We start from the raw sequence: 26,788 nt of genomic DNA, 5'->3' as shown, positions 1-26,788 counted from the left end.
GCCAATTGTGGGTTAGAAGCATTGAGAAGGGTATGGGTTAAATTAAGGGTCCAGAATAGATAGCTGAGGTTAGGATTTTGAAGGAGTTTGTGGATCAGAGGAAGAAGGGAGGATAAGAAGATGTTAAACATTTGGGGAAGTGAGTATAACATAGATTACTATGGAAAAGAATTGGATTTCAAAGGGGTAAAAGTTATAAAAGGTTCCCTGTAGCCACAGGGTAGAGATGTAATCTTCAACATGTTCGAACGTGGATCCTTGAGGACTCGAGACCCAGGTATCTGCCAGAAGTTGTTCCAAGAATAATTGCAGCCGTGAAACCGATAGGCTCATCCGTCGCCAGCGGGGGCCAGTGGAAACCATGAGAACTTTAGAGTTGTAGAGCCTGTGTGAGAAACTTGATAAGTATTAGTCTGGCAAGCATTTTCATCATTGGACTGCATAACCTTTTTTAGCCAAGTGATGTATACCCAAGTGGTGATTTCTTTTAATTTTGTAGCGGTAGGGGTCAGCAGAATTACCGTGTAGGGTCCTTGCCATTTTGGGGTTAGATCTGCGTGGAACTGAACTGACATATAGACTTTGTCTCCCATTTGAAGGGATGGGTATGGAAGATTGGGATGTGGCCAAAGGAGTAAGTTATCCATGTGTTACCAAAGGGCATCTCGTATCTGGGCAAGTACAGGAAAAGGAAGGTGGGGTGGCAGTCTGGGACCATCCTGGAAGCGGGGAAGACCTAAAGGTACTATGGGCCTTCCATACATGGCCTCGAATGGACTGATATTTAAGGGTTTTTTTGGTTAGGCCCAGACCTTTAAAAGGGCTAAAGGGAGGAGTTTAGTCCAGTCTTGATGAAGTTTTGACCATTAATTTGGTCAGAGTTTCTTTTAGGACTTGGTTGGCTCTCTCAACCTTACTGGAAGACTGGGGATGATAAGGAATGTGAAACCACCAAGAAACTTGAAGGGCTCATGCAATATTTTGGGTGATTTGGGATGTGAACTTGGGCCCATTGTCAGACTGGAGAGGGGAAGGCATTCCAAACCTGGGGAGGATTTCAGTAAGAATAAGCTGAGCCGCAGTAGGGGCTCATTTGTTAGTAGCCCGGAAAGCTTTGATCCATCCAGAAAATGTATCTATGAAGACTAGGAGAAATTTAACCCTTTTTATGGGTGGCATGTGGGTGAAATCTACCTGCCGGTCTTGTGCAGGAAGATGTCCACGAATTTGGTGGGTGGGGAAAGGAGGAGGGCGAATGTTAGAACTAGGATTTGTCCGCTGACAAATGGTACAAGTTTGGGTCAGATTATTTAAGTAAATCACATTGTCCTTAGTCAGTTCAATAAAGTTCTGAAGGAAAGCCTTAAGTACTTTTGTAGAGAGGTGGAAAAGGGAATGTAAAGATTAATGTGCGGATGTTAGGCTCGTCAATTTGGGCTATAATAAAGACAGGACTAACAGAGGCAGCCTGCCGCTTTGCTTCGTGATCTGCTATATTGTTATAAAAGGAGATAGGGCCATGCCGCTGATGTCCCTGGCAATGTATTACATCAGCTTGTTTTGGGAGCTGAGCCACATGGAGGAGTTAAGAAATGAAAGCAGCACTGAAAATAGGTGTGTCCTTCTGAGTCAGGAATCCCCTCTGCCTCCAGATTATAACGTTAGAATGTAATATAGACATACTTGGAGTCCGTGTAAATGTTTACCTTTTGGTCTTTGGCTAGGGGTCAAGGCTTGTGTAAGAGTTTTCAGTTCAGTCTGCTGTGAAGATATGTGAGCTGGGAGTGTGGCTGACTTGATGAGGTGAGGGGGATAATAGTGTTAGGCTGTCCCTGGACTATAGCGTATCCAGCCCCAAATGGGGCTTGTGTCTGGGCACTGTCATCTATGAACCAGGATGGGACTTTGGGGTCAGTAAGGGGCTGAACTGAACTGAACTGAACTGAAGGGGCTGATTGGTTATATGTTCAAAGGGATTAAGTGTTATATCTAAGGTCTGAACACAGTCATGAGATAGGTGTTCTGCTTCTGGATCTGGAGTAGGGAGTAAGCTAGCAGGATTAAGAGGTTTACAAGGCATAAAGGAAAGGGATGGGTTGAGGAGGTGTGTGTGGAGGATTTGTAGTCAAGCAGGCGACAGAGAAAAGAAAGCCCAACGAGAGAGTAAATCTTTGAAGGAATGAGGTGAGCATACATTTAGAGGAGCATTTCAGGTTAGTTTTGGGGATTCAGGTATTAAGAGGGTGGCTGCAGCTAAGGCCTGGAGAAAAGGTGGCCATCCAAGCCTGACGAGATCGAGTTGTTTAGATAAGTAAGCTAGAGGCCCCATGCCCCACCCCCCCTTGGCACAGAATCCCTAAGGCATGTCCTTGTCGAGAATGTGCAAAAAGGAAAAAAGGCATGGTGTGATCAGGTAAGTAAAGAGAAGGGTCCTGTAGTAAATGTTTGATAAGAGTCTGTATGGGGGTGTGGAGAGAGGTGGGGGCCAATAAGGGTTCATCTAGATTTCCTCGAGTAGCTTGGTAGAGAGGTTTTGCATGGAGGGCAAAATTTGGAACCCATATTCAGAAGAAGTTTAACAGACCTAATAGAAAAAGAAGTCCCCTCTTGGTTTGGGGCCTGGGGGTCTATGTCAAGGCTCAAAGTCTCTGAACGGGAATTATTTTGGATGTGGGAGTGAGAAGCAATCCCATGTAACTGACAGTGGTGAAAGCAATTGTGCTTTGGAGAGTGAGACTCTGTAGCCCCGGTTACCTAGGGTGTTTAATAGTGTCGCAGTGTGGACTAGGCAGTTATGGTGAGAGAAACTACCTAACGATAAATTGTCTACATATTGGAGTAAGGTAGTAGAGCCTAAGCCTAAAGTCTGTAGGTCTCTTTGGAGGGCTTGATCGAAAAAATGAGGGCTATCTCTAAACCTTTGCGGTAAAATGGTCCAAGTTAATTGTTGAGATTGACGTATGTCTGGGCCCGTCCAGGTGAAGGCAAATAGGGGCTGTGAGGAGTGGTGTAGAGGTACAGTAAAGAAAGCATCTTTGAGGCCCAATACCATGAAGTAGAGTGTGTCAGGGGGAATATGTGAGAGAACGGTGTGGGGATTAGTGACCACGGGATGTATGGGTATTAAGGCCTCACTGATCTTGCGAAGGCCTTGAACTAGACGCCAGGAGTGGGGTCCCTTTTTGACTGCCAGTATACAAGTATTATGAGGAGAACAGATAGGCCACAAAAGGCCGGCTTTGAGCAGTCGGGAGATTATTTATTGGTTTAAGTCCTTGTCGGGATTCTGTGGTCAAGGTATATTGAGTTGGGGTTATTACCTGAGAGGGATTTTTAAGAAAAACCTGTACAGGTGAATGGTATTGGGCTACCAACAGGGCTTTCGTGTCCAGACCTGAGGATCTATAGGGGAAGGTCAGAGGGCAGGTTTTGGGAGTAAGGGCTGGCTAAGGGTTTGGGTGCCATTTGAATGCAAAGAGTTGATATGGGATCTTAAGAATGGGAGGTTTATAGAAGTTTGTGGCTTAGCCAGAAGATCAAATCTCATCAATGCCATTGGGCACTGAGGAACTACTATAAAAGAATATGTTAATGTTGCCTTACCAAACGAACATAGGAGAGGAGGGGTTATTTGGGGATAAAAAGGGATGCCTGAGACCCCTTCGATGGCCACTTCTGAAGGTTGGAGAGGGCCCCTAAAGGAGGTTAAAAGTGAAAAGGCTGCTCCAGGGTCTATTAGGAATGAGACTTTGTGTCTGGCCACTGTTCCAATTACCCGAAGCTCCAAGTCTGTCTGTATGGGGTGGACTTGGGGTCTGGAGCTTGGGCTCCATCACTGGAATAACTCAGTCACAACTGGATCATCTCTCACCTCATCCGAGGAACCGTGGTCTGGGGTGCCAGGGCCTCCCTGAGTCTGGTTCCCAGCCCATTGTTGTTGGGCCTGGGGTGGACCCCAAGATTTGGTGGGTAGTGTCTGAGGACAATCCATTTTCCAGTGGCCCCATTGTTTGCAGGTGGGGCAGGTTTTGGTGGGTGGCTGGTTGTTTGGGCAGGACTTAGCCCAGTGTCCTGTTTGGTTACATCTGAAGCAGAGGCCTGGAGGGTTAGGTCCCATACGGGTGGGCCGAGGTTGATGGGCCAAAGGGGTTGAATTTTTTTCTTGGATAGCTATAGTGAATAAAGCATATTTGGTCTTTCTTTCCTTTTCTTTTTCTTTTTTAACTTCTCCCTCCCTATTGTTGAAAACTTTAAAGGCTATTTCTAGGGGATCTCGCTGAGGGGTTTCGGGGTCCTTCTCTAAATGGCATGTTGCTGCTGCTGCTAAGTCACTTCAGTTGTGTCCGACTCTGTGTGACCCCATAGACGGCAGCCCATCAGGCTCCCCTGTCCCTGGGATTCTCCAGGCAAGAACACTGGAGTGGGTTGCCATTTCCTTCTCCAATGCATGAAAGTGAAAAGTGAAAATGAAGTCGCTCAGTTGTGTCCTACTCTTAGCGACCCCATGGACCACAGCCTACCAGGCTTCTCCATCCATGGGATTTTTCCAGGCAAGAGTACTGGAGTGGGGTGCCATTGCCTTCTGGCATAGTTTTTGGCAAACATCGGGGGCTGACTGGCTTATGAACTGGACGTGTAGGTACAGAAGTCCAGCAGGGGTGGAAATATCTAGATTAGTGTATTTTTGCACTGCCTCAGTAAGCTGTGAAAGAAAAGGGGCAGGATTTTCATCTCTTTGAGTCCCTTTCCTAATCTTATCATAGTTAACATGAATGTGGGAGCTTTTTAGCAATCCTTCCAGTAAACAGGTGATCACATGATGCAGGTACCCGATGCCGGCATCGCCGGCTTGATATGTCCACCATGGCTCAGTGAAAGGGACTGCATCATCAGCCACCAGATTAGTCCTATCTTGGTTATGGAGCTGATCAGCATGAGTCCGGGCTGCCTGCCCTATCTATTCCTTTTCATCAGGGGTTAAAGTGGCATTTAGGATGTAAAAAAGATCATTCCAGGTTAATGATATGTGGAGAAATTCTTTTCTATATCTAGTAGAATTTTCTGAAAAAGATCCCAATTTTTCTTCAATTTGGCTCATATCAGAAATTGAGAGGCACATGAACCCAGGTAAGGCCCTCCGGTCCCGCTACCTCTCTGAGAGGAAATGTCTTTGTTTCAGGTCGTGGCTGATGGAGAGGGATGGAAATCTCTTTTGGGGTTTCAGAGTCATCACTTCCTGTCTTGGAGGAGGAAGGGTTAGGGTCTCATCTCTGGAAGCTTTCTCTCTGGGGCGGTAGGGAGAAGGCTCATCTGCCAGGTCAAAATCGGGGGCTGAGGGTTTAGGGGGCTTTAGATTTGGATTCTTTTGTAATGGAGTGGGGGAGGGAGCAGAGGAGGATTTGATAGATAGAACAGTCCTTGCAGAGAGAAGGATGGCTTCAAAGGTCCCAGAAGGCTTGAATATAGGGGACCTCCGACCATTTGCCATTCCATTTGAGGAAGTTTATGAGATCTGATAAAATATTGAAATCAAAAGTCCCAAACTCAGGCCAGCAGTTTCGGTTAATCAGTTTGTATTGAGGCCAAATTTGAGTGCAAAGTGACTGGAGTTTATGAACATTGAGATTGGTCAAGAGTAGAGGTTTAAGGTTTCATTTTACACAGGCCAAGGAAGAGTCCCGTGGGACGGACCGGCTTGACTCCATAGCAAATGGCTAGCGACTGTCCAGTAGAGAGAAAAGGTCATCACCTAATCTTTTCACCAGGCAAAGAGAAAGAAAGACTCTGAAGGAGGGAGGGGTGTCCCCTAAGTACTTCCCCAGAGGGCCTTTTGGCCAGAGGGTTCCCCAGGAACCTAGAAAGGATGATAGTCTATGGCGCCCTAAAGTACCGTCCAAGCTTACCTGGGCTACTGAGTCAGGGGAGAATTCGTGGTGGATGGAGGGAGGTCGAATGGCAAAAGGCCTTTGTCCTGGAGTTGGTAGGCCTTGAGGAAAAGAAAGTGTAGAGAAAAGAGGGGGAGAGGGAGAGGGAAAAAGAGAGGGGGAGAGAGAGAGAGCATGTGAGCAAGCAGTATTCCTCTGGTTATGTGGAAAACTAATAAAGCCCTTACATAGGGCTTGTACCGCTCAGGAAGGCACAGGGCGTCCTCTCAAGGTCTTGAAAGCCTGGGCAGGAAGGTGAACTCGGCAGCCTTCCAAGCTCCAAAGAGCTGGCTGTGGAGAACAAGAACGGACCTCAACCTCTCAGGTTTCGGCACCAAAAAAATGTAGGGTAAGGGAGTTAGAGAAGGCATGGTTCGGCAAAAGAACAAGACTTTGTTTACAAGACATTGCACTTTACAGGAACAGATCACCTTTAGTGAGGCGAGAAGGGGCAGCAGTCAGATTAGTGAGCTGCTGCACTAACCCAAGAAAAGAGTAAGTATATGTAGGTATATATGTGGAAATTTACTGTCTTAAGGGGGCCTGTTTTTCCTCCAAGGTTGTTCGGAATAGTTCTTTCTTAAAGGGCTGGGGCAAGGAATCCCGGAGGTCAGCCAGAGGCTGGGACCGGCTGGGAGCTGGGCGTAATCAACCTTAATGTCCATTTTTTTTCTTTGGATGACAGAGTTATTTGTTTTTGCATAGAATGGTGGGAAGGACCTGGAGGGGAGTTTTAACTCCAGGTTATTATTTTTTTTTTTTTTTTGAACTCCAGGTTATTTTAAGCCGTGTAATTTTCCTTCACAGTTCCCCTCCCATGATGAGACCCATGTCCCCCCACGTTACTGACAAGCAACCATGTGAGTCGCCCTGAACCTGAGCTGACGGCCTGATTTAACAAGATTACGACCTTACCCTCCCAGCGAAGGTCACACACGTCGAGAACCTGGTCCTGAGCCGACGTCCACGCGCCAGAAACCCCCGCCCCCCGGACTAGGAGTTCCCCCTTGGCACTCCTTTCCCCCATCTCCTCCACCAGCACCCCGAGCTCTGGTCTCTGGCCTGTCTGTCTGCTGTGGTTTACAACCCCCGCGAGAGACACAGTCGCATCTGTGTCTGGGCTGTCTCATTCACCTGAGGCCTCTGGGCCCGCGCGTGCGGTCCCAAAGGCTGCACTTCCTCCTTCCCGGCTGAGCAGCATCCCATCTTGCGTGTGCGAACACCCCGCGTATGCCTCCGCCTACCTGTCACGGACACCTGGGCCTGTGGCCGCGGCTGCTGTGGACGAAGCTGAGGCGACCGCGGACATGCGGACACCGGGCCGAGTCTGTGTTGCCGTCCAAGGGTTTGCCCAGACCCGACAGCATCTCTAACGGGACAGTTTCAGTCAGCAAGAGACTCCGCCTGACTCCAAGCCAGACCCTCAGACAGCAGCTTTTCAGGCAGGCAGATGTGTACAGTCCTGGGGGCCTCGAGCCTCAGACCCTGCGGCCACCAGAGCCAGGACCTGCGCCCGGTGGCAGTCAAAACTGGAGCCATAGAGGTGAATCCAGGGCCACAGCTGGAAGCCGGGGTCACTGACGTAACTCTGGTGTCTGTGAGGTAAACCCGAGGCCACTAACATAAATTTGGGGCCTCGGCCGGCCGTAAAGCTGGGGCCACTGATGTAAAACTGTGGTCACTGACGTAAACCTAACATCATTGACGTAAACCCGGGGTCACTAACATAAACCCAGGATCACTAACGTAAATGCAGGGTCACTGACGTAAATCTGTTGCCTCAGATGGAAAACCAGGGTCACTGTGGTAAATTGGGGCCTCAGACGTGACTCCGGGTGCAAGCACCTGTCAAGCTCAGGCGGAGTGCCGGGGGGCGCTGGACTAAGCGGGAGATGCAGATGGCCTGGCTTTAATCCCAAGGACACCCCACCTCCCTGTGCGCCCCAGACCACTGCCCTGCCCTCCAGTGGCTCGCGGCTGACAGGGTCGGTCCAGGCGGTAAGTGTCCAGGCCTCTCGGGGCGGCTCCTGTGGACCCTGTGGCTCTGGCCGTTCCCAACGCCCAGGGTTCTGGGGCTGGACGGGGATGGGCGTGTGGGGTTCAGACCCTGCCCCTCAGGGAGAGCCCAGGGTTTAACCCCATCCAGCCTCTCCTCCCTCGCCCTCCCAGAGCCAGCATCGCTCAGCGGAGTGTCCTGGTTCTCAGAGGGAATGGTTCTGTGTGTAGCTATCGATTTGGTACTGGGGGGAGCGAGTCCACGACCCTCCTGGGTCCCCAGCCTGACCGTGAACCCCATGGTTCCTATCGACCTGACTTTATAGATCAACAAAGCGAGGCCCAGAGAAATTCCAGGTTTTGCCCCAGAGTCAGTCACAGTGACAGGGACTCCTGGGGTCCTGGGTCCTGGGGTCGTGTCGCCCTGCACCCCCAGAAGGTGCGCATGCACCCGCAGCTTCCATGCATGCAGTGAACCTGCATTCCCCTTCCTCTGCCCACCTGCACAGGAGCGCCAACAGAACCCACAGGCCAGGGGGTCACACACAGATTCTGGGAGCTGGACATATGCGACCCCGTGGGTGTCCCCTTGCTAGCTTGTAGGCATGGAGGGCTGTCTGCCGTCTCACGGCCTTTCCAAGAGTGCAGAAACGAGAGAGTGGGATCTACCACTCTGAGGACTGCCTTTAGTCTTTTTTTTTTTTTTAGGACTCATGTTTCCTTTTCTTTTTTTTCATTTATTTTTATTAGTTGGAGGCTAATTACTTTACAGTATTGTAGTGGGTTTTGTCATAATAGCCTCCTAAGAGCCCTGTCTTCAGGAACTATCACACTGGGTCTTAGGGCTTCAACATATGAGTTTTAGGGGGCATGGCCCTGTCCAGGGCAGAGTCACAGACACATGAATAAATGAGGGATTGGTGTTTGGAGGCCTTTGTAACTTTGTTCTTGATGTTTCTGAGGCTCTGCAGTGGCTTCCTTCATGTTCTGTATTAATTTCCTGTTGCTTCTGTAACAAATTGCCACAAATTCAGTGGCTTAAAACACTGTGAATGTATTATTCTGCAGTCTTAGGAATCAAAAGTTTGGAGTCTAGGTGCTGGCAGGACTCTGTCCCCATCCTCCCGCCTCCCATCCAGCCCCCCATTCCTTACCTGGTGGCCTCCACCCACCCTGTTCTCCACACTGTGTCTCTCTGACAGTTCCCATCTTGGTTCACAACTCCCTCTGCCTTGAAGGATGATTGTGATTGTGCTGGGCCTTTGTAGCTGATCCCAGGCTCTCCTGTTTCAGTACCCTGAACTTAGGCCCATCCTCCCTTTGATCACATATGTGATGTGTTCACAGGTTCCAGGGATGGGCATGTCTATGTCTGGGGACCATTACTCTGCCTCCCACATGGTAAGTTCTACTTTTAAACTAGCTGCTTTTTTATATCATTTTGCTGTACTAGTAAATAAATTATTAATTTAATATAGTAAGAGTACACTCAATATGTTTCAGCTTACTAAAGTGGCAGATGGTATTTTACCTTGGAATTTCAGTTTCTCATATGATCAGAATATTTTCCTTGGAAATCACAAGGCTGAGATTTTGAGGATGTTTTAATGCTAAGTAATGTTCAGGTCGTCTTTGTCTTTGTCATTTGTTCTCTTAACACAATATGTAGTTCTGGTAAATTGTGATATACAGTTGGTGCTCATTAAAGTACCATGGGATTGATTGTAGGGTTACAGATCAAGTTTGGATGAGGCAAACTCATAAATAGGGAGTCTGCAGATGGTGAGCATCAGTTGCAGTTGGTGAGTCTTTATGATTATGTTTTCTATTTGCTCACATGCTCCTATATGTCCCAGTTTATCATTGACCCTTTGGGAATAATCACACTGCTGAGAAACTGGGCCTGGAACTTGGAACATCTGCACAACACAGGAAGCCACTCAGACCAACTATCAGAGATAGCTAGTGGGCCCTCAGTAGGACAGTGACAGATAACAGTGGAAATCTGCACTGTTTGCAGAATAAAACCACCAGTCATTGATCAGACACTCCAGGTGTGATGGAACAGCGAGTGATGTGGGTTACAGAGAAGATGAGTGAACTGGGTAGCTAGTGCGTCTCAAGTGAGCAAACTTTGGAGATTAAACAGTGACCATTTTTCATTGGGTCTCATGATTTTGTGGCTAGGGCATTTGGACAGAGCTCAGCTGGGCACCTGTGCTCCACTTGGCTTTGAGTGAGGTCATGCAGTGGTGTCCAGAAGCAGATGTGTTATGGAGGGTCTAGAGGGCCACTCACAGGTTGGTGCCCTGGTGAATGCATGGAGGTCGGGTTTAGCTGGTAATGCCCACCAGAGAAGATTCCAGGGAGCCCTGACAGGTGCTGCAGGGTTTCTGTGGTGCAGACCTGAAGACCCAGAAGATCCCATCAGTTGGCCAGGCAGCTCGGTGGTGCTCTCTCTCTCGGCTGCAGAAGCTGCAAAGAATGCACTTGTGAAGTTGTCCTTTCCACCCTCTCAATGTCCGCAGTGAACATGCTGTACTGTTGATGTCTACACCCAAACCAATTAGTGGGCAAGACATTTATTTTAATTTATTCTAAAAATATCTTCTTAAATCTGACTTGTTAGCTCATTAATGTTTATTTTCTTAATCTAGTCACTTAGTGTGAAAATGGAAACTATAAAAAGAAAGGAAATGTACTTTATAATATGCAAATATATTATCATTCCCTTCACAAAGTCCAGAAAGACCACATAATAGTCAGCCTCAGTATCATTTAGAAAAGAAAGATTCTTAATTTACACATGCTAATTGTTTATCACCATTGTAATTGGTTAAGTTAGTTGAATTTCAGTATTTTATTTACTGATATAAAGATTAAAGTCAGAAGATAGAAACATTTGGAATGAGTTTTTTGTTGTTTTTTTTTTGACTTCCACTACTGACTGAGGCTATTAAGGGCTTAAAAAAAAACAAGCTTATAAATGGAATGGATTATTCTCTATAATAATTTTTAAATAACTTTAAAAAAATGTTTGGTGTCCTATGATTTTTATAAACTCTATTGTCCTAACAAATCAATATCTAGAGTCTTAGATGCTATATATTCTGCTGTTTTAAAATTGTTGTCAGTGTAAGAAAATTATGTGTTGGAGTGACAGGGAATTAACTGTGGGGATTTTCAGATCTTCTAGGAGGTTCTCAGGCATGGAGACACAAACAAGAGATTAAGTTAATTGAAAGAGAACCAAGAAAGTAGAATCAATTCTCCTAACAGAACTGTGTGCTCAATAGCCAGCCAGGACTCTCTGTGAACAGGAAGCAGATTCAGGAGCTTCTCTTTCAGGACCTAGCCCTCCCGCCTCGACAGATCCTTCTCTTTAAAGTCCAGGAATAAGCTGTAATAAGACATTAACAATAGAGAATAGTTATTTGGTTTCTATTATGACAACTTCTCTTACTACAGCAGCGTGTCTTATTTTTTGTCTTTATGAAGTTTTGCATGTGTATAAAAGTAACTCACACTTATATAAAATGTAAATATTATAAATGTCTGTAATATAGCAAGTGGAAGCACCACTTAACACTACAAACAGAGGAGGCTTATTGGTAGTTTCTGCCAGGCTTGCTTTGGTTCCTGTAAAAACAGTCATCCCCAAAGTCCCCCAGGGGTCCCCGGGAGAGAGGGAGAGAGGGCCACCCTGGGGGCAGGTGGAGGTGCCTGAGCTCCTCTCTCTCTGTCTTATACCTGCTAGGAGTATTTGGTGATGTACTTAGCAGCACCTCGGAGTCCTGGTTAAGGTCCATTGAAAAAGGCCCTGTGAATGATCTCAGTACCCAGTTCTTTGTCCAGATAGCAGGGAGAGAGACCCCTGGGGCACCACAGCGAGCCAGATGCAGAAGACTTAACACCACGTGGAGATGCCACCATTGTCCAGTGGTGGCAGCAGATTTCTGTGGAGAGTGTTTAGGGTTGGTCTTCCAGCTGGAGCACAGGGGCCGGGGGTGTGAATGCAGCCACTTCTCAGCAGACCCGTTTTGTTTCATTATTTGACACGTTCCTTCCACACAACTTGAAGGAGCTGATGGAATTACGGGAGGAAGGACACCTACCCAGCCGCATCCATCTCCAGCTGTAGAATCTAAAAACCTGAAGTAGAGACGTGCATTTTAAATCTGAGAGTAGCAGTATTAGTGTGTACACAGGGTATTCAGTATAGATTGAATGTTGTTTTGGTGTGAGTAATGTTTTCATGCGTGGTTCTGGGAAATTTTAGCACAAGAGTATTTGAAGTGAACAAGACCAGGTGACCAGCACAGAGAAGCCCATTATACTTCCCATTGTATCCTTTTAGTTATAAATCACCTCTTTTTTTCCTTAGAAAAAAGAGGCAAGTTGTTAAATTTTACTTTTATCATTAAAGACAGGTTAGTTACATTGGTGTAGAATAAGTGACATCTCCGGCAGGTAGGGAGGAGTTATTTGTCCAGCCACTGTGCTCAGAATGTAGAGTCCTATGTTTCTATAGGAAAAAGAATCAAATTGGGCTCTAGAATTGGAACTTAATCTCTTATTGGTAAGTCAGACTCTTTGTGACCCCATGGACTGCCACACGCCAGGCTCCCCTGTCCTTCACTATCTCCCATAGTTTGTTCGATCCAACCATCTCATCCAGAATACCCATAGGTGGGGTCCGCTCATGAGCACTTTAGAATCCATCTCTTCATTTCAAAGCTGGGCCTTAACTTCCATGTTCTGTCAAGGGCACAGGCATGCAAGTCTTTGGGAAGTGTTGGTGGCTACATGCATTCTGATACGGTGGGGTTGCGTGGTGTGAGGATGAGAAGGCTGAGAAGCACGTAAGGCAGAGTGGATCACAAAGGCCTTCATAGGTCGAGTTTTAAGAGCTTCTGCTAGATTCTGTGGACAGTTTTAGAAACTTTCCTGTGTTTAGGAATCACCTCGTTAATTAAATGGTGCCCCAAGGGTTTCTCTTTAAAGCATCTAATGAAGTAGGTCTGGAGTGAGACCCATAAATACTTCCTGTTCTTTGAAGGGTACTTATTCATGGAAAGGAGCTGGAATCTGTATAACCCTTGTGACATAATCTTCCCTGTTGTGGAGCAGACAGCTAACCCAGTGAAAATAGAGGGGAAAGTACAATTAGGTCAGTTAGGATTTGCCTGTGAAATGTTTGTCAGAAAGTAGTGTTCCGTGGGTGACTTGCATCTCTGCACATCTCGTGAACAGAAGCACCAACTAATTTTTGTTTTGTACTCATTTTAAGGACATTTCTGTAGAGAATGTCCTTGGAAGACAGACATGCTGTCTCCTTCCAGAGCAGAAGGCAGGCTTTCGTGCTGTGGAGAACAGTGAGGAGGAGGCGTCTCTTAAGATGCTGGGCATGTTTGCCTGTAGGTCGGGGTTTCCTAAATGTAATACAAGCCCACTGTGCCCCGCCAGCCTGGGCCTCACCAGCCCCCGAGGACTCGAGGGAGGAGAGACCACGTTTCGGTGATACCACATCAGCTAACTCTGTACCCTGCAATTAGGGTAAAATCTTTGAAATGTCACAGTACTTGACAGTGCCTGGGTGTGCTGATTTTATATCCCAGTTGTAGTTTGTTATGCTTCTTTGATCTTTCATAATTTTTTAATTTAATTTGAGAAGATTTTGGCCATTATTTCTACAAAATACTCTTCTGTTTCTTCCTACCCTCCTTTTCTGAAACTCCTGTTCACTTGTGTTGAAGAGCTTGGCCCTGATCTCTGAGGCATGATTTTTTTTCCCCTCAATATCTGTTTGCCTCTTTTTTGACTAGATTACTTCTGTTATCTATTTTCAAGTTCATTGTTTATCTTACACCATCTAAACATCTGACATTAAGGCCATCCAGTAATTATTTTCATTTTACTTGCACTTTCAGTACTAGAATTTCCTATTGGCTCTTTCTTATGCTTTCCATTTCTCCCTTGATATTTCTTATTTGTTGAATCATTGTTAGTATATTATCCTTTAATAGTCTGAACATATTTATAGTTGCTGTTTTGAAATCTCTTTATACTAAGTCCAACACCTAGTCCCACACAGACAGTTGCTACTGACTGCTTTGTTTTTATTTTTTCTAACATAGATCACACTCTCCTGATTCTGCATCTGGTAATTTTGGTTGAAAACTGATATCCAAGATAAAGCACAGCAAGGACTCAAGATTGTTTCCCCCTCAGGACTGTTGGGTTATTTTTAGTAACTGGCCTGAACTTCAGCTGCAAAATTAGTGTCTCTCCTGATGTGCAGCTCTGGCTGTGTCTGCTTATTTTATCTGTCTGTCTGTTTACTTCTTTATTTCTGCTATGGTCCCATCTATCTATGCATAGTTTAGTGACCAGTTCCAGTGGTTTGAACAGACTTGTAATCAGGCGTCTTTATTCTATAAAGCTTCTAACTTCTGAAAACTGACTTGTCTGTGGGTTGAGAAATGCATTCAGATGTACATCCAGTGCTCAGTGACTTTCATTTATTTCAGTGTTGGGTCTGTCTCCCCCAGACATTCACAGGGAAGCAGGCAGGAACAGGTATATACAGCATGGCTCAGTCCTTCTGCAGTTCTCCTCCTTCTAGGATCTTCCTATTAAGTCTCTGGCTGATGGCCTCTCGCCTGAATGCAGCCTGCCAGCTTGGGATGAGAAATCTGTGCTCTGAACTAAAAATGCCACTTTAGCCAACAAGGTTGTGGTGTGTGAACAACCTCTGTCCTGCCTCACAGAGTTTCCTCTGGCCATGAAGCCACATGCTGCCCCATCCAGACAATCAGGGAAGGGAGTGACAGCTGACGTGAAAGCTGCAGACTCACAAATGACAAAGTTGACCAGAATTGTAATTTCTTTTTTTATAAAAATGAATTAAAGCTGCCCAAGTCGTTGTCTTCTGCATTTGGTAAATGTTCAGGAAATTGATATGGTTGTTTCTGACATTTTGTCGCGACTTCTACTTGTTTTCTGCAGTGGGGAACCAGGTAAACATTTTATAACAGCCCAACCAGCAGCAGTGGGCTCATTTAAGAACTGATCTTATAAAACACCAACTTAAAGGTGTTTAGCTGTAGTTTTGTGAAAGACTGAACTTAGGCAGTGTATGTAATTTTAAGAAATTCCATGTTACCTAGCAGTGTAAGGGCTGGATTGCTTGAGAGATATCCTTTCAGTAGTTTCTAAAAATGCTGACACAGTATTTCTCAAATGACCTGCATCATTTTGCATCCTCACCAGCAGTGTGTGAGTTCCCAGGTGAGCTACTGTCTTACCACCCCTGGTATCTTCAAATCTGGTCACTCACTGTAGTGGGAATGAAAGTTCCTCCAAGAAAAACAGGGTAGCTGTAGGAATCATCGCACTGTCACCTCTCTCAAGAGTCACAGTCCTGCTAGAGTTGTTTTCCAGTGTATGGAGACTAATTTTCATGTATTTTCATGGGTTTTCCAGCTGTTTACAGCAAGAGAATAGCTTTTATTCCGCCTATTCCACTAGGACTGATAGCAGACCCATAGCTCAAATGTGACCTAAGACTCCCTGGTCTGAGCACTTCCTTGGTATTCTCCTAGCTTTTCGTTTCATTTATAGGTATTAATGCTTAGGAAGCAATAAACTGCCGGTTACCCTATGGACTGTGTCACAGGTGGCTTGGGTGTTCCAGTATCATTAGATGCAGGCTAACTGTGCCTTGTCTTATGTTTATTCATTGTGTCTGTTGTGTTATACGGGGTTTTGTCTGTCTGTGTCTCTATGTGGTCTATGTCTTTGCTTCCTCATTTGGATTTATTTTGCTGCCTTGAGTGTGAGGAGGTCTCCAGATGCAGCCTCCACGTGGTTCTGCCCCTGTCCGTGGACAGAGACCACTCGACCACTAGCAGAGCCTTCCTTCCCCACCCCAGCAGTGCGTCTGGGCCTCAAGCCACTTTGACTAAAGTAGATGTTGTTTAAAACCACAATGACTTGGGGTAGATTCTTTATATAACCCAAAATTCCAGGGATATTTATATTTTGTTTTCATCTGGACCTTTATATGTTTATAATGTCCTTCATTTCATTCTTCCTTTCTTAGTTTTATAATGTATTCACTTTAATTTTTGACTTCCACCTATTATAATCACCCCAAAATACTCTTTTTCCTGACTTTCTCTTGACAATTCTTTTCATTTACCATTGTGTTATTTCTAAGTTGTAAGAACACTTAAGATTATTATACCTTTTGTCCTATCCTCAATGCACTTTTCTTTACTCATGAAAAAGTGAAAATGTTCCTCGCTCAGTTGTGTCCAACTCTTTGTGATGCCATGGACTGTACCCACCAGACTCCTCTCTTCATGGAATTCTCCATGCAAGAATACTGAAGTGGGTTTCCGTTCCATTCTCCAGGGGATCCTCCCTTTTTCAGTCATATTTTTATTTAAATATATTTAGTCCTTGACTAGTTCTTTAACTGGTCTGGTTTTACCTAGTCATTCCATTTCTTGCTTTGTATTGGACAAGTCAATGTTCAGTTTCTGACAATAATTCACAGGTATCCTTGACACAACTGGTTCAATAATGCATAATAAATTCAATGTTTTTTGCAAAATACCTGGTGATGAATCATAAAACGAATAACCACAGATGTTTGACACATTTTATTTTCAAAGACATCTTATATATTTTTCAAAGACTTTTTATGCCCTACATATATTTTCACCACCATGCTTTGTAACACACAAATTCACCTTTGCATTGTACTGAATTAGTGTTTCCTCAGCTTCTTTGAAAATATTGTCAATTGTGGTTATAGAACAGACTCTATAGAAGAAAAACATAGGTACTGTTTTTTTCAGTCATTTCAGCCTTGGCATTGTATTGACTCCTGGAATAAACAACTAAGCAGTATTGGTAACATCCATTGACTCCTAAAGGCCCAAGAAAGTTCACTTGAAATTATTTGTCTTAGTTTTTTATTGACTGATAATATTTTCAGTGTCATTAACTTGCCAAACAACTGTTCTCACTGAAGGATAATAGTCTTTAAAAGGCCACTTTAAACACACTTTTTCAACTGCTGCAATCAAACATAATTAATTCAGCATGGGAACACTGCTTTGCCTGCTCTGCTAGCAAAAGAATCACCCAGGAAATTACTTTGTTGCAGCCTTAATTTATTTTTTTTTTTGTATTTATGAAAGAATTTTGTCCAGATGTTAGATTACATTATACAGTTAATAATTTTTCAGAATGCTACTTGCTGTGAGTTGAAAAGAATGGATTTAATCTGGTAATACTTTTGTATATGTATTATTTTAGCCCAAGTATAGTGTCATTACATAATAACCACAATGTTAACCATATATTTTGATAAGCAAATAATGAATACTCTGCTATTGCTGCTGCTAAGTTGCTTCAGTCGTGTCTGACTCTGTGACCCCACAGACAGGAGCCCACCAGGCTTCTCCATCCCTGGGATTCTCCAGGCAAGAATACTGGAGTGGGTTGCCATTTCCTTCTCCAATGAATACTCTGTTTTGCCTTAAAATTATGAGACTCAAAGTTCATGTTTTTCTTCTTTTGATCTAATGGGACCTTTACTTTCTGCATAACCTGATGATCTCACATGCCACTTTTCACAGTTCATTGTGTTTTTCATTTTCTTGATGTGCTCTTTCTAAGGAGTTGTATTTATGTTTCATCACTCATGAGCTGACACCTTGCACACCTACTTCTCTCTTCTGTGTGGTTTCAGAACATCCATTTCCCCATGTAAATGTGGTTTGAACCTGCAGAGTTATGGTGATAATCCAACATTGCTTGAGTCTTCATTTCTCTCTTATCTTTTCATGGACTAGCTTTGTTATTGACAGACAACTTCTTCTCTGAATTATAAAATGATACAAAATGGTGGTTTTCAAATTTCATCAATTTTCCCCACACTCCTTAGATGGCCTTGTTTTCTAAGGAAGAGTTTTCTATCATGAAACTCAGCTGTCTGGTTTTGAAATACTATTCCTGTTGGAAACCAGGATGGTGAGAAGCAAAGCCAGATCTGGGTACACTGAGGAGAGAATATGGAGCAAAGAGCACAGAGACCAGAGAGAGTCCATGCGGTGTGTTTTGATCTGAAAGAGAACCACAGATGTGTTGTCTCAGGAAGAAGACGTGGTGGCCATCAGCGTGTGGTTACAGGGCGGCTGGAATTGTGCTGCAGCACCTCAGCATTCCACTAAAATGGAATGAAACTCCTCTGGCAACACTCTGAGATGTACCTCAAAGTAGTGTTTGATAAGAGCCCCTGACCAGACACATTGAAGTGTGAAATTAATCAGATCACAAATCTGTTCCTCCACCCATTTCACTACCTGTCCTTCCCTTAAAAAGCCTAACTTGTGTGTAAAGCCATTCGTTGAATCCACCCTATCTGACACTCAGACCTCTCAACCACAAGGCTTCCTACTGGCTGTCCAGCTTGAAATGTGCAGAGACGTGAAATGTAGCACCTTCTGAAGCAAGCAGGTCCACCTTTGAGAACCCTGCTGTCAAAGTCTTCTGAACAGTGAGCTCAGACCATCTCTCAGTATGCACACTTGTTCTGGCTCTAACCCAGTGATTAGGAATGCATGAAGTCCCTACCCGATATAGCTATACTTCAAATATTTGAAAAACATTATCTCACTTTTGTGTGTTAACTTTTTTTCAGTTTTGTATGTTATGTCTCAAACAATCCAAATTCCTACCAGACTCAGTTCAGCTCTGCTCTTCTTTAAGTGTGTGGGCTTTGCTGTTGCTAGTCTCCTCAGAATTTGTGATGTCCATGGCAGTATTTAGATACCAGGAAGGGACCATCTGGTGCACTTAGAATAGTCAGTGCCCTCTGACCCTAATATTTCTACACAAAACTGAAGCCCTAGAAATAGAGGAAATAGAGTTCCTAAAAATATTTGTGAGCAATATAGATGTATTGATTTCTAGAAAGATTTATCATTGTTTTTAGGGTTCATAAAGCCAATAAAAGTTTAAACTCTACAAATGATATGTTGTGGAAATGAAAAAGAATTCTGAAAATGTGTATGCTTTGAGGAGTCTGGGTCTTCCCTGGTAGCTCAGACAGTGAAGCGTCTGCCTACAATGCGGGAGACCTGGGTTTGATCCCTGGGTCGGGAAGATCCCCCAGAGAAGGAAATCACAGCCCACTCCAGTGTTCTTGCCTGGAAAATCCCATGGACTTAGGATCCTGGTAGGTCCATGGGGTCGCAAAGAGTCGGACATGACCGAGCGACTTAAACTGAAACTGATACATAAATGAAGTCAGTTCCTGACCAGGCTGGTTCCACCACCAGTCATGTTTGCATCCTCAGTGTCCCCAGAATATAGCCCAGTCTTTGAACTGGTTGACCCGGGCCCTGGGAACTGAGAACCTTGTACAGTGACAATATGTGTGGTAGTACTTATTTCAAGTGGTCAGCTCAGTAGCTATACTTTTGTATATCATGTGAGAGAATCAGTGTATTAAAGATATACATATATTTTTTCTGTGTCAAACAACATTTTGAAAAAGATAAAAATATATTAGGCAGGCAAAAAACCATAAGGAGCAGATTTATCCTCTAATGTGAGGATGGCCCAGGAGAAAATACAACCAGGAACTGCTGGAGCCACTCAGATTTTATGCTTCAGGACATCTTTCTCTTGGCATGAGAGTGAAAATTGTGCTAGGTAATACTTACCTCTTGACTCATCTTTCTGTAGGTGAAGCCAGTGACTAATACTGGTAAGTGCAAAAGTGGCTGAGAATGCTAGTGTCTGAATTGGAAGGATTATAGATCTAGGTAGGAGAAGAGTTTCGATAGAAAAGAAGAGTTTCTTCTGGGAACAAACAGTGGGAAAAGTCCCATAGTTTCTGCTTTCAAAGAATATAGTTAATTCTAGGGACATTAGAAGGAGCATTAGATAAGTATTTATGCCCGATTTATATCAAATCTACCAGTCAACATTGAATATAATTTCTACAGGTCAAATGTTGTATGTACCCAGTTTGGAAACAAATAGAAGGCTGCTTCTGCGGCCTGTGGAATCCTGTTAACAAATTGCATGTAGAACTTCAGCAAGAACACTGTCTAAACTGCTAAAGTGGTCAGTGCCTAATTAAAATGCACAGAATTGATCATTTAAATCACAATAAAATATCACATCTAGACTATTGATTTTTTAAAATATAATATCCTTACTGGAGAGTTGTGGTGAGATAGTCTCTCTTCTACAGTCTTAATAGAAATATAAATTGATAGTATATATTAGAAAGCATTTTGGCAATGTCTAGTAAAATGGTCTGCTTTATAAGCTGGCATTTCTGTTTTAGCAATTTTTCCTCTAGATAATATTCTTCAAGTCTGAAAAAAACATGTACAACAAGGTAACGCTTTTATATTAGAGACATGTTAGAAATAACTGGGCTTCCCTGGTGGCTCAGTGGTAAAGAATCTGTCTGTAATGCAGGAGCCCGGGTTCTGTCCCTGAATGGAGAAGATCCCTTGGAGAAGGGAATGACTATCCAACCCAGTGTTGTTGCCTAGAGAATTCTGTGGACACAGGAGCCTGGCAGGCTACAGTTCATGGGGTTGCAAATGTCAGACACAACTTAGCGACTAAACAACAACACAATAATAACGCCACCAATCCTATACAAAATCCTCCAAAAAATGGAAAAGAAGAGACACTTCTAAACTCAATTAAGACCTTCACCTAATCTGTATTAAAATGTGAAAAGAAACATTTCAAGAAAATAAATTATCATCATAAATATAGATATGAATTTGGGATATGGGTCAAGGGGCAATGAGGGTAGAATATTAGCTTTCCATAGGGCCATACTCCTGATTTAATTTAGACATTTCCCCCTCATTCCACTAACACTTAACAGTAACCATAACCTAAGTGTTGAAACAATGTGTGCCGGAGTTTGTAGTAAGTCATCTGCACACCAACATAAAAGAATAGTGTGTATGTTCTTTTTTTTTTTTTCCTTTTATTTATTTTTATTTTATTTTTATTTTTATTTTTCATTTATTTTTATTAGTTGAAGGCTGATTACTTTACAATATTGTAGTGGTTTTTACCATACATTGACATGTGTGTGTGTTCTTAAGGTATGCATTGGAATCTCTCTGCCCTTTATTAACTCCATCCTCTGGAAAGGGATGCTTTTGATGAGAATCATTGAGCAGGTACAGCTTGACTTCATCCTTACTCCATTGGGAACTGTGTTGTCCAGGGAAAGCTCATGCTCTCGTCGTCAGCAACCCCAAAGTGTACGTTGTAGGGAGGTCCTTGGCTTTTTGAGAAAGCTCACCCTGGTCCTGCACACTGGAAACAGTGATAAACTTTGAAACTTGGAATTCAGTATCAGCATGGACATATTTCTAACAGAAGTAACTAGGCCACAATGAGTGATGGTGTTGATTTGGGTGCTTCTGTATTTACATGGGGCTTCCCTGGTGGCATGATTTATTTTATAGCTTGTTCTGTAAAGAGTTCATGGAGAACAGTCCAGCTCTTAGGGATCCCCTCAGAGGCCTCAGCAAATACTGAGAGCAGGAGTGAGTTGGAACTAAGGAGGTTTATGGAAGAGTCTTGTGGATGGAGTGTTTATGAGTGATGTTTCTTCAAGAATAAGGAAGATGAGATACGCTGGCAAGCGTGAAATAAGGTGGCTCCGGATTTCAGAATCATGAGGAAGGCATGCTAACAAGTGCAGAGAAGATTCTACTGCAGGGTGGGCTGGGGAGGAGTTGAAGAGCATAACCTTGGAGTTGAAGTTTGAAAAGAACAGAGGACTCAGAATCAGGTGCTAGCAAACACAGGAGGTCAAGGTCTTTGAATAAGGTTCTTTTCACAGAACATAGTAAAATAATACCAATAGGTGAGTGAAGTTTTATGTCAGTTCTAAAATGTAATGCTTTTCTTGGGACCTTGACATTAATCTTTCAAATAAAAATACGCAGTTATTGTTCACAGCATTCTATACTTAGTTTTATACTTTACCATTCTATACTTAGTTTTAACAAGGTTGGGGCTTCATTTTTGGTAGCCAGGGAAATGAATTTAAACAATTTTTCTTTCTTTTTGCTTTTATCTTAGTTTGGAAACTGGCTGTGTGTTTATGGCTTAGACTTTCAATCTGTCATTTCTCTTATAAAATTTGTATTGTGATACTGATGCCAATTGTCAGATCCAGCCATCACAAAAATGCCTCTGTTCAGACTCACAGCCTTTAACACAGAGGCCGTAAAGGTTTTATTGCTCTGGTGAATTTAAAAACATCCCAGAGTCTTGGTAGGGCTTTTAGGTCTTGCCATCAGTTTGTAGTGATGGCCAAAACAAAGGTGGGGTATCTCTGAAGAGTTGCACTTTAAACAGTCTTTCCCTTGGCCTGCTCCATTTTGATAGACAAGGAGCATGTTTTCTCAGATGCCGTTTTCGTGGTTTCACTGTAGTAGATAATTATCAGCTATATGCTTTTCATGTATGACGTTTCTTATGTTGAGGTGATTACCCTCTATTCCTAGTTTCTTGAGAGTTTTTGTCATAAAATGGTGTTGAATTCTATCAAATGCTTATGCATCAATAGAGATAAGCGTTTGACTTTCAGCTTTCATTCTGCTAATGTAACTCATCGTATTGGTTGATTCTCATATGTTCAGTCATCCTTACATTTCAGGAGTAAAATCATCGGGTCATGGTGTAGGATCCTTTTAATGTGCTCTTGAATTTGGTTTGCTAGTGTTGTATTAAGAAGTTTGCATCTGTGTTCATTGAGGATATGGCCTTTTCTCACGGTGTCTCTGTCTGGCTTTAGAATCAGAGCAAGGCTAGCCTCATAAAATGAGTTTGGAAGTGTTCTCTTCTTCGATTTTTTGGAATAGTTGTGGAGTTAATTCTTTAAATATATGATGGATTTCCTTGTGTTAAATATATGTATGTGCTTAGTTGCTCAGTTGTGTCTGACTCTTTGTGACTCCATGAACAGTAGCAGGCCAGGCTGCCCTGTTCATGGGCTTCTCCAGGCAAGAACCCTGGAGTGGGTTGCCATTTCCTTCTCCAAATATATATGTATATGTATGTATGTGTGTCTACATATACACATATGTATGTGTATATAGATACATGGCATTTCCTTGGTGACCCAGTGGTGAAGGATCTGCTTGCAATACAGGAGACGGTGGAGATGTGAGTTTGATCCCTGGGTTGGGAAGATCCCTTGGAGGAGGAAATGGCAGCCCACTCCAGTATTCCTGCCTGGGAAATCCCATGGACAGAGGAGCGTGGTGGGTCACAGTCCCTGGGGTCACAAGAGTCAGACACAGCTTAGCAACTAAACAACCACAATGTGTATACCAAAATATCACAATATGTTTTCTGATTTCTGGGAAAGCTGCAGATATCCTAATCAAATTTCCAAGACCTTTTTTAAAATAGCTTGCCAAATGTCAAATCAAGCTTCTAGCACCATCCAGACTTGGTCATGAGCAAATTATTAATAATTGAAGATAGAAATATGTGGGATTAAAAGTAAAACTTCCTGGAAGCTGAGTATATGAAAGGCATCTGCAGTTGTTTAAAAGCCGCGTAAATCCAGCAGCGAGTGGGAGCTGTGCACACCACGGCAGCAGGTCTGAGCAGTGACAAAGGGCAGCGTAAGACGCCAGCCAGTGGCCGCCGTGGAGTGAAAATAGAGGAGGGCACTGTGGGGAGTTAGCAGAAGTCACTCAGCGCTGGAAGAGCTGCAGGCTCCAGCGTGTGTTTCATGGTAAATTACGTGCCAAAGGAGACTCTTCATGACTAAGACCAACCAAGTAAAAGTAAAATGAAATTGTCAGTAGGATGCTGCATACATGAACACATTGCTACATGTTGGATATCTTAGTAGAATCCAAAGGAATAGGCTGCATAAATACTCAGAGAAATGACAGAAGAAAACAATGTAAGCAGTAGCATATTAATTTAGATTTTAATTTGAGGCTGAATGTCAAGAAAAATATATTAACATGTGATTGTCAAATGGAGCCTGCTTTGCATAGTTTCTTAAAATTCTACACATATACTTTATATATGACAAACCTAAGCAGCATAGTAAAAAGCTGAGGCATTACTTTGCTGACAAAGGTCCATTTAGTCAAAGCTATGGTTTTCCCAGTAGTCATGTATGGATGTGAGAGTTGGACTATAAAGAAAGCTGAGCCCCAAAGAATTGATGCTTTTGAACTGTAGTGTTGGAGAAGGCTCTTGAGAGTCCCTTGGACTGCAAGGAGATCCAACCAGTCCATCCTAAAGGAAATCAGTCCTGGGTGTTCATTGGAAGGACTGATGCTGAAGCTGAAGCTCAAGTACTTTAGTCACCTGATGGGAAGAGCTGACTCTTTGGAAAAGACCCTGATGCTAAGAAGGATTGAAGGCAGGAGGAGAAGGGGGCAACAGTGGATGAGATGGTTGGATGGCATCGCCAACTCAATGGACATGAGTTTGAGCAATCTCCAGGAGTTGGTAAAGGACAAGGAAGGCCTGGCGTGCTGCAGTCCATGGGGTCACAAAGATTCAGACACAACTGACTGACTGAACAACAACAAAATGTCAGTATATATAAATTTTATCCAGTTAAGTTTATTAAGTTTTTAAATATTGTAGCAGGCTTTCTGAAAATGCTAGTTTGAAGTTCAGCACATCACTACATATATAAACTTGAAATAGACATTAAAAGTCCTGATTGCCACTGCAATAGATGTATATCCTTGTGTTAGTTTCATAACCTGAAACTCAAATGCACTATAAAACAGGGGTTATAATCATTTTTCTCTCTTACAAAACTGTTCTGAGGAGCAGACATGGTGATATATATTCAAATCCATGGGAAAGTTCTGTGGAGTTGTACAGTGTCATTGAAATGACCCATGGCTGTACGTTAATTTGTAGTTTTGAAATTTGCCATTTTTGCCACCCCTTTTTGTAGTCGAAGTGTTTGACCCCTCACAGTACCATAAGCTTTGTGAGGGAGATATTCCCACTTGTCCCAAAGCCATGGTGATGGAGAAAGTGACCTGAGGCCTCATCACTGGTTCATTCAGGATTCCTCTCTCTGTGTAATACAATGATGACTTCTTCTGGGACTCCTGCTGAACCTGTTGGGAGACACAGCATTGCTCAGCTGAGAGGCTGAATTTGAAGCTGCCTTTCACCCTTTCCCATCATATGAATAAAACTTGTGTTACATTTTAGCCTAGCAGATGCAATCAATGCTGGTGTCTTATCACAGGCCTCTGAATCTAGCTCTCTGGAGTCAGGGCCAGCCCTGCTCTCTTTGATCAGAAATCGAAGAGTTCCCCACACCTACCCCCCGACTCTAGGTGTGTAAAGTAACACAAGTTGGGTCCCTTAACCAACAGGCTTTATGAGCCTTAAAAAAAAAAACAAACACCTGTCTTTATTTGCACTGCATGCAAGTGATGGGGTGGGCAGCACTGCACACCATCCAGGGCTTCATGGCAACCAGACCAACATGAGGCTGTTGAAGGTTCATCCGGACAGGTGCAGTCTTGAAGCAGGGTTGTAGGGAATCCAGAGTGCTGAGGGAGACAGTTGGGTGAGTTTCAATTCCAACTTGAAATCCCTCCAGAGACGTCTTAATGCCTTCACCAGGACAGAAGATGCCTAAACCCATGGAAGTTCAGTTCTGTTCAGTCCCTCAGTCATGTCCAACTCTTTACAGCCCTATGGACTGCAGCATTCCAGGCTTCCCTGTCCATTACCAGCTCTCAGAGCTTGCTCAAATTCATGTCCATTGAGTCAGTGATGCCATCCAACCATCCCATCCTCCATCAGCCCCTTCTCCTGCCTTCACTCTTTCCCAGCATCAGGGTCTTTTCAAATGAGTCAGTTCTTCGCATCAGGTGGCCAAAGTATTAGAGCTTTAACTTCAGCATCAGTCCTTCCACTGAATATTCAGGACTGATTTCCTTTAGGATGGACTGGTTTGATCTCCTTTCAGTCCAAGGGGCTCTAAAGAGTCTTCTCCAGCACCATAGTTCAAAAGCATAAATTCTTTGGTGCTCAGCTTTCTTTATAGTCCAACTCTCACATCCATACATGACTACTGGAAAAACCATAGCTTTTACTAGACAAACCTTTATCAGCAAAGTAATGTCTCTGCTTTTTAATGTGCTAAACTTGTCAAAGCTTTTCTTCCAAGGAGCAAGTGTCTTTTAATTTCATGGATGCAGTCACCATCGGCAGTGCTTTTGGAGTGCAAGAAAATAAAGTCTGTCATTGTTTCCATTGTTTTCCCATCTATTTGCTGTGAAGTGATCAGACCGGATGCCATGATCTTAGTTTTTTGAATGTTGAGTTTTGTTGAGTTTTAAGTCAGCTTTTTCACTGTCCTCTTTCACTTTCATCAAGAGACTCTTTAGTTCCTCTTTGCTTTCTGTCATAAGGGTGGTGTCATCTGCATGTCTGAGGTTATTGATATTTCTCTCAGCAATCTTGATTCCCACTTGTGCTTCATCCAGCCTGGCATTTCTCATGATGTACTCTGCATATAAGTTAACTAAGCAGGGTGATAATATACATCCTTGATGTACTCCTTTCCCAATTTGGAACCAGTCCATTGTTCCTTGTTTGGTTCTGACTCTTGCTTCTTGACCTGCATACAGATTTCTCAGGAGGCAGGTAAGGTGGTGTGGTATCCCCATCTCTTTAGAAGAGAAAAACATCTACTTCTGCCTCATTGACTATGCTGAAACTTTTGACTGTGTGGTTCACAACAAACTGTGGAAACCCATGGAAAGCTCCTCAAAAAAACT

The 26,788-nt window shown here is 43.5% G+C and overlaps 1 long non-coding RNA gene across 1 annotated transcript in view; it reads left to right on the top strand.

Annotated features, from left to right (window-relative positions):
• Positions 1-7,802: 7,802 nt before the first annotated feature.
• The window catches only part of LOC122432567, an 86,732-nt gene continuing 67,746 nt past the window's right edge, over positions 7,803-26,788 (top strand). The window contains exons 1-2 of the long non-coding RNA XR_006266878.1: positions 7,803-7,922; positions 9,267-9,320. This is a non-coding gene — a long non-coding RNA (uncharacterized LOC122432567). The remainder of the gene's footprint in view (positions 7,923-9,266; positions 9,321-26,788) is intronic.

Source organism: Cervus canadensis, chromosome 31 (genome assembly GCF_019320065.1).
Source record: "Cervus canadensis isolate Bull #8, Minnesota chromosome 31, ASM1932006v1, whole genome shotgun sequence".
NCBI classification, from domain to species: Eukaryota; Metazoa; Chordata; class Mammalia; order Artiodactyla; family Cervidae; genus Cervus; species Cervus canadensis.
Note: the sequence above shows the minus strand (reverse complement) of the source record. Positions and strands in the feature narration are given on the sequence as shown.